This window comes from Ovis canadensis, chromosome 3 (genome assembly GCF_042477335.2).
Source record: "Ovis canadensis isolate MfBH-ARS-UI-01 breed Bighorn chromosome 3, ARS-UI_OviCan_v2, whole genome shotgun sequence".
Lineage (NCBI taxonomy): Eukaryota > Metazoa > Chordata > Mammalia > Artiodactyla > Bovidae > Ovis > Ovis canadensis.
Window position 1 is genome coordinate 144999652 of NC_091247.1, and position 17909 is coordinate 145017560.

The 17909-nt window shown below is 41.8% G+C and overlaps 1 protein-coding gene and 2 long non-coding RNA genes across 31 annotated transcripts in view; 2 read left to right on the forward strand and 1 right to left on the reverse strand.

Moving 5' to 3' along the window:
• The window catches only part of PCED1B (PC-esterase domain containing 1B), a 209383-nt gene that overhangs the window by 73878 nt on the left and 117596 nt on the right, over nt 1-17909 (reverse strand). For 12 of the 29 annotated variants that reach the window (XR_011255251.1, XR_011255248.1, XR_011255250.1 and 9 more), the window contains one exon: nt 12301-12467. The exons of 5 other annotated variants lie outside the window; for them this stretch is intronic. The gene's annotated coding sequence lies outside the window, so the exon portion shown is untranslated. Of the gene's footprint in view, nt 1-3683; nt 4294-11227; nt 11275-11749; nt 11839-12262; nt 12468-17909 lie in introns of those variants that run through there. 12 more of the 29 variants (XR_011255252.1, XM_069580936.1, XM_069580940.1 and 9 more) reach the window with 7 other exon arrangements.
• On the forward strand, nt 5-8322 carry LOC138435834 (uncharacterized). Its single transcript, XR_011255267.1, has 3 exons — nt 5-95; nt 1774-1996; nt 3587-8322. It is a non-coding gene; the product is annotated as an uncharacterized lncRNA (long non-coding RNA).
• Nucleotides 2143-2599, forward strand: LOC138435835 (uncharacterized). Its single transcript, XR_011255268.1, has 2 exons — nt 2143-2228; nt 2342-2599. It is a non-coding gene; the product is annotated as an uncharacterized lncRNA (long non-coding RNA).

Here is a 17909-nt window from a genome sequence, read left to right on the forward strand (position 1 = left end):
TGGAGCAAATGACACAAATCAGCACTTTCTTGCGTTAGGAAGTGGAAGACTAATGACCGGAGCTTTAAGAACTGGGCAAATACGGAAACAAACTGGTAAGTAAATCAAACTACAGCTTCTTCCTGAAATTTGGCTCTTAGCTTGCTTTCTTTCATTTCACATTTCTAAGTAATTTGGGTATAATGTCTATTGACTCTGTTGACTCTTGCTTTGTTTCATTTTAACAATTCAAATTCTGGGTTCTTATCACCCTTATTTGTGTGGTTTGTTCACAGCTGGGAAAGCTATTAGAAGGGGAAAGGGGGAAAGACAGGGGACTGGAAGCAGAAGAGAGATAAGAGAAATGATGAGAGGAAGACCAGTCCCTTTTCTAATTAATTTTTTAAAGTCAGAATCCTGAATGTTTGTATGCTGGCATTAGAGTTTACAAGCCACTTTCAAATCACTTCCCTTGCTCCTCCCACCTCCTGTGGGTGGAAGGATAGACCATTCCGCAGCTGCAGAAAGCAAGGGGTCTCAGCCACAGGCCTCTGGTAAACAGAGTAGCAAAGCCTCCTCTCCTGCTCCACTGGAAACCAGCAGGTGACAGGAAAGGGAAGTGGGAAGTGCTTCTCTGATTGATTAGATAAGCTCAGAGCTTTGTTTTGTTTGGGAAGGATCTGACTTGGAAGAGGAGGAGTATCACTTCTACAGATGCCAAGGGGAAAGAGAAGGAAGAAATAAATCAGAAAAAAGAAAACAAAAAAGAGGAAGTGAAGTTTTAGAAGGCTCCCAATAGCGAACCTTTTAAAGTATGTCAAACACTTTAGGATATGGTATCTCTCCATTGCTTTAAATGGTGTAAGATAACTAATGAACAAGAGTAACAGATTCCAAAATAATGCTGAAATAATGTCCTTCATCCCTAGATTTTTTTTTTTAAATTCTATGTTTCAGGTAAATTGGGCTATTAAGTGATGCGTGTATCTTTTCTTGAAAAACACTACTTGACTTCACTGACTGCTCAATGTATGGCTTAAAAATTAATCTCACACATTATACTTTGTTTTTATCCTGTTTTCTATAGCCACAAATCAAATTATTTCACACTTTCCCCATGAATTTAATTACAATCATTATTGTGTCTCAAGGCAGGGCTGTACCTAGAACCCAACTGATAACTTTTGTATTTTAAACTTCAGAGTGGCTTGCGACATCACTTTGAAAATGTGCCATTATTTGATTCTAGCTATTCTACAAATGAGTTGCAAATCTAACTTTAGTATTTTAAAATTCAGAGTAATTTGTGATAGAACTTTGAAAACTTGCCATTATTTTGAGTCTAGCAATTCTGTAAATGAGTTGCAGATCTTTCCAGTTCTCTAAATCCCAGCTAGTGTGTACATGGTGAGAATAAAAGAACAATTTAGAGGATGACTAAAATTCACATAATCATCCCAAGACCAGAGAACAGAGGAGCTGTAATAATGCAAATGCTAATCTCACTTGTACTCTTTAAATTCAAAATGAATTTTTTTTGAGACCAAGCAACAGATTATTTCCCACAGATTTTCTTACTTCCAAGAACTTATTATGATATATGGAGACAGTTACAATTGCTGTTCTGGCCCCATTTCATGTTCTATAGCTCAGTGAGCTGGCTTTCTCACCCAGCTTTTCCCTAAAAGATAATGAGCACTATGCATGTATAATGTTTTACACTTAAAATGTGCTATCTCACAATAAATCTTGGTTTACAAAGTAAGGCAAGCTCACATTCTCTTCACTTTGCAGATGGCGAAACTGAGGGCCTGGGAGAGCTGAAATGATTAAGTCACCTCGATGGGTCAGCACAGGATGGATCACACCTGAGTGCAGGTGGCCATCTTCACGGCCCTCTGCGGGGGAAGTCCGACAGGGCACACTGTCCTCACTGTCATCCTTATACCATTTTGCTTGTTTCTAGAAGCTACTTAATGCACAGGGTGCAAAAGTTCAAAAGGTGTATGAGTGAGAAGTAAGTTTTCCTCCCTTTCTTGTTCCCTAATCCCTTGCTCTTCTTTCTAGAAACAATACTATCACACCTTCTTGTCTATTCTACCAGAAATATTCTCTGCAGATATTCTATATCTTTCTGAAATATTTTATTCTCTTTTTTCCTTTTGAAAGAGTCAACTTCCATTTTTATTGAAGGCTCTGGAAAAAATACAAACGCCACTAAGAACCAATGGTAAACTGCAAAAAACCTGGTAAATCATCCAAATTGTTGCAAGCCCTGGGTTTGGCCCTGATATCCCATCTGGGGATCACTCAGAAACCTTGATCTTGATTTGTGATGTGGTAATTGCATGTCTTTTGACAGAGAGGACTGGAGCCAGAGCGATGATGCTGTGAAATAAAGTGAACTGCCCGATGTCTGACTTTGGGGCCAAACAGACTTGGGTTTGAAACTTGATTCTTTCACTTTGGGAGTCACTTAACTCCTCTGTGACGCAGCAATTTTCTCATCTATGAAATAAGGATAGTAATAACCACTACATAGAGGGCATGGGCTTAATGAGAAAATAGATCCAAGTACCAGGTACACTGCCGTGGATAGTAAAATATATCTGTATCATTAGTCGTGGCTCATTTTATTGTCTTTCTTTCCCTCATTCATTCAAAATAATTGTGGTAAGCACTGTACAAACTGCTGGGGAGAAATCACTGAATAATATGTGGGGGAAAAAAACACCCCAAAACCTTGCCTTTGAGTTGATCCTTGTGTTGGGGGAGGCAGGCAACTAAAGAGCAAGTGACATAATATGTTAGATAAATGAGAATAGGAACATGATTGCTGGATGGGGCGAATGTAAGGACTGTGGGTTGGAATTTTAAATAGGGTGGTGACAGGGTTCATGACGCTCTACCCTAGAATGCAGCACCTTGACATGTTAAATATTTTAAGCTGAAAGAATGTGAGAAACAGCAGGTACTTAAAAGACTCTGACCACCACCCCCACCCTTCCCCACCCCACCCTGAAGCAAGTCTTAAGACCCTGTGGGGGAGAAGCTCTCTCCATTTAAGAAAGGAGCATCCTTGGACTTCCCGGATAGCTTAGATGGTAAACAAGCTGCCTGCAATGCAGATCCCTGAGAAGACCCCCTGTTGAAGGGAATGGCCATCTACTTCAGTATTTTTGCCTGGAGAATTCCACAGACAGAGTAGCCTGGGGGCTACAGTCCATGGGATGGAAAAGAGTTGGACATGACTGAGTGTCCCACACATACACAGCATCCTTATCTCTGAAGACAAAGGGACTCCGAGGAATTCCAATAAACGGGGCTTGCTAAGTTCCGTCAGTTCACTGCCCTTAACTCTCACCCTTTGTCCTATTGATCTTCAAATCCAGTTTGAAAACATTCAGGCCTATTCAATGGATCTGAGTTTGAACAAACTCTGGGAGATAGTGAATGACAGGGAAGCCTGGCATGCTGCAATCCATGGGGTCGCAAACAGTCAAATAGACTGGGTGACTGAACATCTGCAAGAATCCTCCCTTTGGGTCTTAATTTCTTTAGAAAGGCTAATTTATAACTTTTCTCTTGTTATTGTCTTTTGTTACAGAGATCCTGCATAAACAGTGCAATGGAAGTAAACAACCTTGGTCTGGAGGAGGCTGCCTTGAGAAGTTGAGGGGGGGGGTGGGCGGGATAGAGCAAACCTTGTGGAAATCCGGTGGGAGGAACACCAAGCAGAGAGAACAAGGAAATGAATGTGACTGGGCTGGAGAGAACAAGGGAGGAACATAAAGGAGATGGACTTTCTTCACACAGAGAAGAAAGAGAGGCAGATGGTGAGGGAGTCCTTGGGCCTAGAAAAGAAAACAATGGTCTCAAAGGCCCTTGCTGAATCATCTAACTTCGGGGAAAACACCAAACTTTAAGTCTTGCCCTGATGCTCCGGGACTTATCACCCCCTGCCCAAAACCTCCCACTGCCTGTTCAACTACAAATGCCATCTCAACTGAAGATTACTGAAAACGTACTGCCCGACTAACATTTCCCTTATCGCTTCCACAAACCTCCCTTTAAATATGAAGCCTCCCTGATCCCTCTCATACTCAGCCTGGTCCTTAGGCCGGCTGTCACCCCTCCTTGCCTGAAGGGAGGTAACCTACCTCTGTTGAGGTCGTCTCCTTTTCTGCCTCAGCCCGAACTATACCTGACAGATGGGAATTCCCTGGCCATCCAGTGGTTAGTTAGGACTCCGTACTTTCATGCTGCGGGTGCCAGTGAGGGCTTGGGTTCCATTCCTGGTGGGATCCTGGAGAACTAAGATACCATAAGCTACGTTGTAGGGCCAGAAAAACCCAAAAAGTCAGGGAGGGGGCAGATTAAGGGTCATTGAAAGGACTTGGGCGGGTTATTTGAAAGCCATGATGAGGGGCTTGAGCAGAAAATTAACACCCACCTTAATAAGACTGGGATGTGAGGGAAAGCAGGAAGACCAATTAAGGAAGTTACCAAGTAATGCAGGAGTTGAGGCTTAAGCCAGTGACATTAGCCAAGGAATGAGAAAGAGTCAGATTCTGGATATATTTTGAAAGCAGAGGTGACAGGATTTGCCTGTGGAGAGAGGATGGGATGTGAGAGAAGGGAATACAAAGCTAGCTCCAAGGCTCTTGGCCTGAGCACAAGAGGGATGAAGTTACTGAGATGGAGAATCTCTAGGAGAAACAGGTTTGGGGGTGGATGGCTTGTTCCCTTTGAGATTCCTGACTTCACACATCTAAAGTCAGGTGTAGGGTGGGGATTTGGCACTGGGCAGAAAGGACTAGACTAGAGAGAGCATTTGGGTTGGGTTTAGATGCTGTTGCCAATGGAGATGGTGAAGCTACTGAAGAAACGAGGTCTGAGAATTCCTGGGAGGTCAGGAGGAGGAGAAGGAACCTGGAAAGAGCCTGAGAAGAAAGAGTCAGTGGCAGCAAGAAGAAAGTATGAGGTCCTGAAAGCCAAGAGGAAAACGTGTTTCAAGGGAGGAAGGATGGTCTCAGTCAGAGATAGGTGATAAGTCAAGTGGGATGTTTGACCACTGGCAGGACATTGGGTGACCTAGACAGTGTTGGGGACAACTGCTGATTATAGTGGTTAAGAGAATGAGGGGAGAATTAGTGGCAATGCCACCCTGGAGGAGTTAAACTGTAAGTAAAGGGAAACTAAAGATGAGGGGAAGTGGGGGAAGAGAAATTTTGTTTCTTTTAAGATGGGAACAACAGTAGCGTGTTTGTACGCTTACAGGAATGATTCCATAAATGGAACAAGATGCTGCAGGAGGAATGGGAGAGAATTCTGGAGCCATTCCCTTGAGTTGGTGAAAGGACTGGCCTCTAGGGCCCAAGTGGAGAGGCTGGCCTTGGATAGGACAGTGGACATTCAACCAAAGAAATGCCAGGAAAGACACAGGATGTGGTGAAGGTGCCACGGGTAGGGGTTTTCCTGACTGCTCTTTTCTCAGGGAACTAGGCAGCAGGGTCCAGGTCACCAGCTGAGAGTGAACCTGGGGAGGGTGGTATTAAAGGTCTGAGGATGGGGAAGTGAAAGTGAAGTCAAAGTCACTCATGACTGTTTGCCACCCCCAGGGACTATACAGGCCCTGGAATTCTCCAGGCCAGAATACTGGAGTAGGCAGCCTTTCCCTTCTCCAGCAGGTCTTCCCAACCCAGGAAGATCTGGGGGCTTCCCAAACTGGGGTCTTCTGCATTGTCGATGGAAAAGAAGGCATGAAATAGTCATCTGGCGGATGAGGAGGCTGTCTACTCGATAGCATGGGGCCCCACTCAAAGCTAGGAGCCCTTACTTGGATGGGCTTCTCTGGTAGCTCAGATGGTAAAGAATCCACCTGCAATGTAGGAGACATGGGTTCAATCTCTGGATTAGGAAGATCCCCGGGAGAAGGAAATGGCAACCTACTCCTGGGAAATCCCATGTACAGAGGAGCCTGGCAGGCTACAGTCCATGCTCAATAGGGGTGTTTGGTTTTTCTCTAGTCTGTTTCAGCCACATAGGTACAGGTACAGAGTAGGCAAAAATAATATTTAGTCAGATTGGAGTTTTGCCTTTCTGTTTCTGTTAATGTGCTGTTACACATTTATAATTTGTTTTAAACCATAATTTATTTAAAAGCAAAATCACAAAAGCCCAATATTATAATTTAGTAAAAATATTCTGAATATAATGGCAGAAATGATCTTTAACAGTAAAAATTTTTAATAGGTCTGGTGGCAGATTAATTTAGACTTATCTTTATATGAGCCGTTGTTTTATCTACAGTTTCTCTTTTAAGGAACACTTTACTTTTCTTATCTTATTGGAATGGAGTGTTTCAGACAGGCTAGAAATCAACCCACTAAATACTTATAAATGCACTTATTTCAGCCAGCTGGCATGGCGTGTGTCTGTGTACAAATCAGTGACTGGCCACCTTAAAAAAGAGGACCAGATTTGGCAAACCAAAACTCTTATGTGTTTTCTTCACTTGTATGACTTGAAACAGTATACATTTTTGATCATTTCTCCTCAAATCATTTGCATTTAGCACTTTCAAGCACAAGAATAATTTGTTTCTTTGGTGGCATAAAGTCTTCTCTGAGAGTATGTTCAGAATTTTGAGACAGGATCAAAACTTCTCGTGAGTTGAATTTAGTAACTGAACTAATTTCTGCACTAATTCAGTACATGCAAGCTTTTGTATTTTAGAGGAGCAAGGCCAGAGTTGCTGTAATTTGGGAGCTTACAGGTTGACAAGAGCCCAATTGGTGGTTTCACCAGGATGGGAGAGGAATGGAATTTATGAAGACCTCATTCTGTCAGGATTGCCTTAACTTTTCTGCAAACCTTCTTTAGAATTTTTATGTTTTATGCAATTTCTCTATTCTGCTCCAGTGTAGCTTCATAGTTCAGAGCATGGCCTTTGTAGGCCAAAGAAATGAGTTCAGAGTCTGAAGTTTGTAATCTGTGAGCTGAGTGACTTTGGGAAAATTACTAACCTCTCTGGCCCAGTTCCACTTGTGGAGACTGAATAGGCCAAAGGCTAAGCAGAGTGCTTAGCAATTAGTCTATGCTCAATTTATTCTAGGAATTAGTATACATACATCCATGCTTTAGTAATACAAAATAATTACTAAGTTATCCTAATAAAATTAGCAGTGTAAAAATAGATTTTTAAGTGGCTAACCATGGAGCTTGGACCAAGGACTTGGCCTCCTGAGTCTTGGTCCCCTAGTCCCAGAGATATGGTCCATAAATTTCAGGAAAAAGAAAAGGTTATAAACCCTTTTCACAAAGAATAATTTAATACACTAGAAGAATTGCACCTTGAATTATTTAGCAATATTCTTTACCTTTAAATGGTAGTAAACTTTATTAGAAGATTACAGACTTAGTTTTCTGGATCCAGTGTTTCTCCTTCCCCCATCCTCTCTCCCCCTCGCTCTTATCACCATCTCAACCATTTGCAAGCGTACAGTGCAGTACTGCGAAGTATATTCACACTGTTGTGAAACAGACCTCTAGAACTTTTTTGTCTTAGAGATCTGAAAAACTCTATCCATTAAACCGTACCTTTCATTTGCTGCTCTTCACAGCCCCTGGGAACCACCATTCTACTTCTCTGTTTCTATGAATGTGGCTGCTATAGACACCTCATGGGCTTCCCTGGTAGCTCAGCTGGTAAGGAATCTGCCTGCAAGGTAGGAGACCCTAGTTCGATTCCTGGAGAAAGATCCCCTGGAGAAGCGATAGGCTACCCACTCCAGTATTCTTGGGCTTCCTTGCTGGCTCGGCTGGTAGAGTTCACCTGCAATGCGGGAGACCCCAGTTCAATCCCTGGATTGGGAAGATCCCCTGGAGAAGGGAAGGGCTACCCACTCCAGTATTCTGGCCTGGAGAACTCCATGGACTGTATAGTCCATGGGGTCACAAAGAGTTGGACATGACTAAGTGACTTTCACTTAACTTTCAGACATCTCATAGAAATGGAATCACATAGTATTTGTCTTTTTGTGTCTGGCTTATTTCACCTAATATAACATCCCCAAGGTTCATCCATGTTGATGTAGGTAACAGGATTTCCTTTTCATAGGCTGAATAATATTCCACTTCCACTTCACTGACGTTCACCAGGTCACCATATCTGTAAGAGCACTTTTGTTCAAACCCAGGCCAGCTCTCGAAGACACTCATTTTGAGATGTTCAGGAGTCAGTTGACTTAACTATTTATTGGTGACAACAAAATTTCCTTTCCACGATCCATGTTGGCATAAACTACGCAAATAAAGAAGCTATATTCTAGACCTGCAAAATGCTAGGAGTATCATTTTTTTTCTCACCCAGAGAGGCTGGCAGAGAGTCCTCTTTTACCTTTCACATTCATCATCTGTGTTTGAAAATTTTCTCTTTAAAATGGCTTTTACTTTCAAGTTGTTACATTGGAGGGGGCTATTCACAACACCGTCAGTTTAAAAATATCTGGGTATTTTGGGAATGTAAGCTGGTGCAGTCACTACCATATGATTCAACAATCTCATTCCTGGGCATACATGCAGATAAAACTATGGTTTAAAAAGATACATGCACTCCAGTGTTCACAGCAGCACTATTCACAATAGGCAAGGCATGGAAAAACCTAAATGTCCATTGACAGATGAATGGATAAAGAAGAGGGGTACAGATACACAATGGAATACTACCCAGCCATAAAAAGGAATGCATTTGAGTCCGTTCTGATGAGGTGGATGAGCCTAGAACCCATTATACAGAGTGAAGTGAGTCAGAAAGAGAAAGATAAATATCATATTCTAACGCACATATATGGAATCTAGGGAAATGGTTCTGAAGAATTTATTTACAGGGCCGCAGTGGAGAAACAGATGTAGAGAACAGACTTATGGACATGGGGAGAAGGGAGGAGAGGGTGAGATGTATGGAAAGAGTAACATGGAAACTTATATTACCATATGTAAAATAGATAGCCAACGGGAATTTGCTATATGGCTCGGGAAACTCAAACTGGGGCTCTGTATCAACCTAGAGGGGTAGGATGCGAAAGGAGATGGGAGGGAGGTTCAAAAGGGAGAGGATATATGTATACCTATGGCTGATTCATGTTGAGGTTTGACAGAAAACAACAAAATTCAGTCAAGCAATTATCCTTCAATTAAAAAAAAAAGATGTGGTACAGATACAGAATGGAATACTACTCAGCCATAAAAAGAATGATATAATGGCATTTACAGAACCATGGATGGACCTAGAGATTGTCATGCTAAGTGAAGTCAGAAACACAAGGACAAATACCATACAGTATCCCTTATATATGGAATCTAAAATATGACACCAACAAACTGTGAAACAAAAAGAGACTCACAGACATAGAGAACAGACTTGCAGTTGCAACAGGGTGGGGTGTGGGGAGGGATGGATTGGAAATTTGGGATTAGCAGATGCAAACTATTATATACAGAATGGATAAAAAGGAAGACCCTACTGTATACTACTATATTCAATATTCTGTGATAAACTGTACTGGAAAAGAATATGAAAAAGAATGTATATATATATGTATAACTGAATCACTTGTATAAAAAAGTTAATACAATATTTTAAATCAACTATACTTCAATAAAATAAAACTTATTTTTTTAATGCATGCTTTTAAGTGATGTTATATGTTAATTCTAAGAATGGTAACATTTGCTGAAACCAAAATGCTCGCCTTTCATCCGTATGCATGGAAGATTATGGATGCAGTAATTTATTTTCAAAGCAATCTGAAACGTGGTCATACCACATTTATAGAAGCAAGTTCTAATATCTTAAATATTAGATATTTAAATATTAACTGCATTTAATTAATATTAACTGCAAAATTCCTGACCATGAAATTGTCTTCTTTTGGAAGGTAGAAATTGCTTAATATTTTTGACGCGTGCTACTCTTTCCTTCCTTTTTTAAAGATAAATCTCGATCAGTGCCTCCAGAACCGGGTGCAGTGCCTGACACCAGTGGGTACAAGGTTGAGTAAAATATAGTCTCCTTGTTCAGGAGCTCCCTGTCAGTCAGGGAGAAACACAGAAGCAGAGGATTATAATTCAGTGCTGGAAATGCGGTTACAGCCTTATGTTAGGGCATCACTTCTATCACTGAAAAAGGATTTGAAACATCTTAATGAAGATATGAAAATGACTGAAAATAGCACTGTGAAAAGTGGCTTCCGGTTAGACTCTCTTCCTAAAGACACTTGCTTTGTAAAGATAACGAGTGTCCCAAACAGCATCATTTGTTTCGTATGTCAGTTGTGCATCACTGTTCCATTCTACCAGTAAAATGGTAGACTTTTAAATATTTTTCCAAATTATCATTCACAAAAATCACGCTACTCGTTACTTCTCCTTGCCTTCCTTTCTTTCTCCTTTAGGCTTTTTCTTTCCTTAACACATTTTGTTGTTGAATCTCTGAAATAGATTTAAATAAATGAAAATGGAGAACTACAAATTGCTCCTATTTCTCTGATGTTCACCAGTTTAACCTATGAGTCATATGTCAACATTCTGTTTTCTTTGTCATGACTTCTAACTGTTGTATAACTGTGGACTTAGTCACTTGATATATTGGTATCAGAAGAAAAAGATTCTGTGTTTATGTTCCATATATGCATTTATTCTTGGTGATGGAAGCTAATTAAATCTCGGAGCAGTTTTAAAATCCATGACAAAAATTGCTAAGAAGAAAGAAATCTCTCTTTGCTGCTGGTTGAATAAACTCTGAGACTATGCAAGGATCCAATTTAAAATCAGTTCTAAACTAATGATCTTATTCCCCAAGTGTGTTGTTCTTCTCAGTAAGTGAGGCCAACATTCACTCAATTGCCCCATGACAGAAATTACAAGGTCATCTGTGATGTCTCCCTTGTCTTCATCCACCCAGAATAGAGTAGATTCTACCTGCTGAGCCACGCTTGGGTCAGTCCCCTGCTCTCCCTACAGCCTGGACCTCAGCTCAGATCTGCAGTCCTGCTGCGGCTTCCTGATTTATCTTCCCAACTATATTCTCTTCTTCCTCTGTCCCTTCTCTGACCTACTGTCTTTGCTGTTTCTAACATGTAGATCATACACTTTCACTTCCCTTTCATAGGCTGAATTTAACCTGCTAAATCGTTGTCAAAATTTTTTCTGAAATCAGGCATGTTAGCCAAATACATAGTATTACCTCCGTGAGGCATGCAGATTCCAAAGTGACAAGGCATCTGGGTTTCCCTAGATCACAAAAATAAAGAATAATGGACACTTCCTGAGTCTAGTATTCTGAGTACTTTGAGGGTATTAATTCCTTTTACAAAGTCAACAATAATAATCACTGCCATCATTTATTAGGAATCTACTTTCCATCCAGACATTAGGTGTCCATTAGCTGTCACCTTTTACCTTGCTTTTCCGGCCATGAGACATAAGGGATCTTAGCTTCCTGGCCACAGATTGAACCCATGACCCCTGCAGTGGAATACGGTCTTAACAGAGGAACCACCAGAGAAGCCCCAGTTGTTCCCTTTTAAACCACTCTGCAGGATAAGTTCCTGCCTCGGGGAAGGAGATGAAATGAGGGGCAGGATTTCTTAGAGGGTCAGGTGTTGCCCCAGGCCAGTCAGCCAGGAAGCAGTAAGGTCCAGGGCCAGCCCACACGCACAGTCCCTGCTCCCTGCCCGCCCTCTGCACTGGGCACCACGCCACTTACATGCTTGTAGTGTGCCGCATCAAGGAGGGTGATGGAGATGGAAATTAAAACATCGTGCCCAAGACAGGCAGGCTGTTTTGACTTAAGACCTGTGGGGAACAAACCTGGCGCTGAGCTGACTTCACCAAGTCCCTCACCTAACGTGTAACTGTTTTGGTTTTGGGCTTGTGTCTGGTTACGGCAGGCTCAGAAGTCCTGGACCTTTGGTGGAGTCATAGAATGTTAGCCTCCAGGATGAAACTGTCTCTTGCAGAGCATGATTAACCACAGACAAAATTTTAGGAGGAAGTAGGCTAAGAAAAATCTGCAAATCTTGCCTGTCGTCTGCTGAGGCTGTCAAACAAAACTAGATGAGGAGCTTATGTCTTTAAGTGGGAACCCCCCGCCCCCCACCCCGCGAACCCCCCGCCAGATGCTTTGTCTGAATAAAGTCTCCCGGTGGATGCCTTAAGAACAAGCGGTGTATCTTTCATGGCGGGGGACCAGCTCGCCAGCCTGAGGTGAGTGTTTTACCTTGGCGCTGTGTCTGCTGACGAGGAATGCCTACTTACAGGTTCAGGCAAGGACGAGTTCCTTATTGTCATGTCCAGTCATGGTTTCGTTCCGGAGGAGGAAGAGAGGTCAGGGGGCATACCACACTGTCACTCGTGCTAAGAGGAGAAGAAGGCAGTGGGGAGCTCCTCTTGGCCGCTTGCCGATCTGCTGGGTCATCCTCCTCCTATCAGGAGAGAGACGGCACTTCCGTCAGCGGGCTTGGGTGGGGGCAGCCGCCTCAGCCAGCTGGAGAGCATGGCCCCGTGGCCTCGGGCTGCTGGGGAGCTGGCTCGGGCTTCCTCTTTCGTGGAGCTACTTTCATAGAGTCCCGACCCTTTTCTGCGCTCCAGGTTGAGCACAGCTGCTAGCTCCCCACTTCACCTCAACCAATCCCACCCACTTCCTCAGACCAACGCTAGGATTTCCTAATCATTTCTTCTACATTTGGGGACAAAGATCTAAACTAATTTAGCCCTCAATCTCTCACTTTGTGCTTTAAGTCCTTTTTCTGGTGTTTGGACCACAGGAGACCATGTAGGACCTGAAAAGATTTTTCCCTGAAGGTTCTCAGCCAGGGACCACCAGGGTCACCTTGGTCTACACCTTCTCATGAGCTTTGGGTTCCCTGTTTGCTGGCATCCCATTCAAAGTCCTTGCCGACCTGAGCCAGGAGACTTTTTGTCCAGATGCCAGTGAAGTTGGCTCCAGTTCTTCTGGATGAATCTATCAAAGTCCCTGGGCATTAGGACATACATCTAGTTACAGGGAAGCAGACACTGCTCAGCTAGCTAGTCCTCTGGAAACCGCTGGCATTTGGGGACACAGAGTGGAAGGTGGACGACTCCACTCAAATCTGTTTTTTCACTTTCTTTGCCAACATACCAGGTCCTTTTAAAAACTAGGATTTTTAAAGTAATTAATACAGAGTGCAGAACATGAACATACAGTTTTGCGTTGTCTCCAGGAGGCTAAAGGAATGACCAAGGAGAGAAGATATAGAGTAAAACACCCTAGGCCTTATGCCAACTGTTGATCATATTATGGCTCACATTTACTAAGACCTGTTTCTGTTCCTCTTCCTGTCTGCTCCCTCCTCTCTGATCTCCTTTTCCTTCATTTTCATAAAAAAAAACTATTGGCTAGGGAAACTTTCCTGGTGGTCCAGGGTTAAGAATTCACACTTCTACTTCAGGAGGGTATGAGTTCAATCCCTGGCCACGGACCTAAGGTCTGTATGCCACACAATGTGCCCCTCCCCCCAAAATACTATTGGCTAAATGAATTGCTTACTATAACAATCTATGCTGTGCTGTGCTGTGCTAAGTCACAGTCAGTCATATCTGACTCTGCAGTCCTATAGACTGCAGCCAGCCATGCTCTTCCGTCCATAGGATTCTCCAGGCAAGAATACTGGAGTGGGTTGCCATGCCCTCCTCCAGGAGATCTTCCTGACCCAGGGATCTGCCCTGTATCTCTTACCATCTCCTGCATTGGTAGGCAGGTTCTTTACCACTAGTGCCATGTGGGAAGCCCACAACCGTCTACATCTAACCTCAATTACAAGGAAGGTGAAATGATCAGGGAGGTAACTGAACTAGGGTATCCAGATTCAACATTTAGTATCTACTGCTAAATTAGGAGGAAATGTTAAGGCTCGACTGTGGAAATCAGCTTATTTGTAGACAATGAGGCAAGTAAATGAGGAAGAGAATTAGAGCCATCGGAGCCTTTACCTTTAAAAGTCTGACCTGCCTGTCCCAGTCTGTAGGCTCTGGGGGATTAAGGAAACTAGGCAGCAAGTAAGGACGGGGGCTAATCCAGAGCCTGCTACATACTCCAGGAGCACGTCTATGCTTGAGAACCAGCCCAGGAGGTGTAAGCTCCAGTGGATATAGGGATTAGATGTGAGATGGAAGAGGATGAATGAGCAGGGTCTGTTCTCTGTATGGACACCCATTTTGCATACTAAACATGTAGGAATAGTCTTTGCTTCCTCTAAGAATTGTACAGCCAGCCCTCTCATTTCATGTGTTCCATCTACATCCATAGATTCAACCAACTAAGAATAGAAAATATTATTTAAAATAAAAGAAATTCCTGAAAGTTCCAAAAAGTAGAACTTGAATGGCCCATGTGCTGGCAGCTATTTATATAGCATTTACATTGTATTAGGTATTATAAATAATCCAGAACATTTAAAGTATACAAGAGGATGGGCATAGGTTATATGGACTTGGTATCTTCTGGGGGTCTTGAAATCAAGCCCCTGTGGATACCAAGTGATGACTACACTGTACTAAAAAAAAAAAGATTGAACCTCTTAGATCTCTTATTTGCTATTTCTGATAAATACATAGGCTCAGAGAAATACCCCTCCACCACAAGGTAAAAACAGAAGTGAAAGTATAATGGCAAAATTAAAACTTAATATGTAGCCTCAGTGCTGGAGACATTAGGGAATAGTGGGGACTGTGGCAAACTGGAGAACACATGTATCATCTAAAAGGGCAGAAGCCACTCTCGTCTAGCAGATTGCTTCATGAGAGAATAGGGCTCTAGTATCCTTTTTTTTTTTTTTTTAAACTTCTGTCTAGATAGTGAGGGAGTCAAATTTGAGAAAATATAGAATCAGATCAAACAGGAGCAGTAGGTAGACGACACAGGAACAGTGAGGACTGCAGGAGCTATAAAAGGGCCAGAGAGAGAGAATTTTGGAAATATTCTTGCCTTAGAAACAGACATTTTACTTTCCCTTCCAGCTGTAGTAGATACCAGTGACAGCTTCCCATGCAACATCCAGTCTGGCATAGCCTGATAACTTATGTACTTTTGCAATGTAGCATAATTTCTTGATAGGCAAATTTTTGCACCATTTCAGAGTCTTTCCAACCCAAGAATGGAAGGTGAGATGGTGCTATTGGGTAGCAATTCCCTGTCATGACAAATTTTAACCCTTCTGTTAAGTTTAGAGTTCTTAATGGATTCTCATTTCTTTGTCGTTGTAGTTCACAGAAATCAAATTTCCAAAGTCTGACTGCCACATAAGAATCTTCTACATGTTTTTATTTTATCTGTGGTGATATATATATATAATTAGATATTTATAACACCAATGTGCTCATATTGTAGTTGATCTAAATGGATTTTAATATTTCTTCACAGTTGGGTACAACTCAGTGGCCTGTTTTCAGGTAGAGGGTCAAGTTTACTCAAAGATGCACTTAAAAATATCTGTTTTCTTTGTTAAGGAATAATAATGGTAAGAAAATACTGCTTTTTGTGTTTGTGCTCAGTTGCGTCCAACTGTTTGCAACCCCATGGACTGTAGCCCACCAGGCTGCTCTGTCCATGGGATTCTGCAGGCAAGCATACTGGAATGGGTTGCCATCTTCCCAACCCAGAGATCGAACCTGCATCTTCTGTGTCTCCTGCATTTCAGGCAGATTCTTTACCCCTGAGCCACTGGGAAAGCCCTAATAAAATGCTGTTAGGGCAGTATTAATAACCATACTATCTAGGACTTTAAAAAGCCTTCCAAGTAACTTCAAACAAATCTATACTTTGTTTTTAAGAACACTGACGAAGTATAATTTAAGTGAATAGCTGTGCCTTTTAATCCACGTCTCATGGGCCCTTTACTGTTTAACTGTCCTTATTTTTTTTCTACCTGCTCTGTAACAAGCTGAACTGAGATGGAGTAGAGTTATTGGTCTGACACAGCAGGGGAAAGCTATAGGCATGTCGTTTCCTGAAATCAGCAAGGCATTTGGCAACACCTATCATTGTAGCATCGTACATAAGAGGGAGAAATATGTATGAACTAGATGATAGCACACTCTAGAGCATTCACAGTCGTCTACATTCAACATACCATGCAACGGTGATTTAGAAAATAGTGAGTGGGAAACCACTGTGGGACTAGGCACAGCTCTAGGTTCTACAAGGATAGGAGCAAATAGGAATTTTTTTGTAGAGGACACTGAGAAGCAAACAGAGGTTTTAAAGAAGAAATACACCTCTCACACACACACACACACACTATGTATAAATACATATATAATTAAAAAAGAGATAACTCTAGACTTAAGTAGAGAATAGACTTCATCCTCAGTGGAAACTGCACTATAAAAATAATTTCAAAGTGTCATAGGTGAAAAAGGTTACATTACATATAATATACAAAAATATATGAATAGGCTATTAAGTATAGAGTTCTCATATACACTCCTCCCATCCCCAAAGATTCCCTATTATTAAATTTTGTATCAGTGTGGTACATTTGCTATAACTGATGAACTAATATTGATATATTGTTTTAACTAAAGAAAGAAAAAAAGAAAGTGAAGTTGCTCAGTCATGTCCAACTCTTTGTGACCCCATGGACTGTAGCCCACCAGGCTCCTCCATCCATGGAATATTCTGGGCAAGAGTACTGGAGTGGGTTGCCATTTCCTTCTCCAGGGGACCTTCCCAACCCAGGGATCGAACCCAGGTCTCCCACATTGCAGGCAGACAATTAATTTACCATCTGAGCCACCAGGGAATTTTGACTAAAGTCATTGCTTTACATTAGGGTTCACTCTGTGTTGTATACTCTATGGGTTTGGACAAATGTTTATTTCCATGTTTCATGGTGTAATGTATTATCATGTGACTTCATATCATGTATGCACCATTACAGTGTCATATGGAATAGTTCCACTGTCCTAAAAATTCTCTCTGCTGTGCCTAGAGCACATCCTCCTCTTCCCCAGAAGCCTTAGCAATCACTAGTCTTTTTATTAGCTTTATAATTTGCATCTTCTGGAATGCCATATGTTAATAGTTGTAGTCATTCAGTGGTAGTCTCTTCTAATTATCAGGCTTCTTTCACTTAGCAATAGGCATTTAAGGTTCATCCATGTCTTTGTGGTTTGACAGTTCATTTTATCACTGAATATTATTCCATTTTATAAATGTACCGCAGTTTGTTTATCCATCCACCTACTAATGGACATCTTCGTTGCTTCCAAGTTCTGGAAATTATGACAGAGCTGTTATAAATATTCAAAAGCAGGCTTTTGTGTGGCTATAATTTTCAACTCATTTGGGTAAATACCAAGGAATATAAATAATGGATTGTGTGGTAAGGCTAAAAGTATAGCTTTGCAAAAAACTGCCAAACTCTCTCTGAAATGGTTGGACCATTATGCATTCCCACCCAACAATGAAAGTTCCTATAGTTCAAGATCCTCTCCAGCATTTGGTATTGTCATTACTTTGGATTTCGGCCATTCTAATAGGTGTCTCATTTTTGTTTTAGTTTGTCATTCCCTAATGACATATGCTATTCCCTGGTGGCTTAGACAGTAAAGAGTCTGCCTGAAATGTGGGAGACTTGGGTTTGATCCCTGAGTTAGGAAGATCCCCTGAAGAAGGAAATGGCAACCCACTCCAGTATTCTTGCCTGGAGAATCCCATGGACGGAGGAGCCTTGCAGGCTACAGGGTTGTAAAGAGTCGGACACGACTGAGCGACTTCACTTTCACTTTCAATGACATAAGATGTTGAAGATCTTTTCATATACTTTTTGACATCTGTAGCTTTTTTCTTAAGGTGTTAGATCTTTTGCCCATTTTTAAAGTTA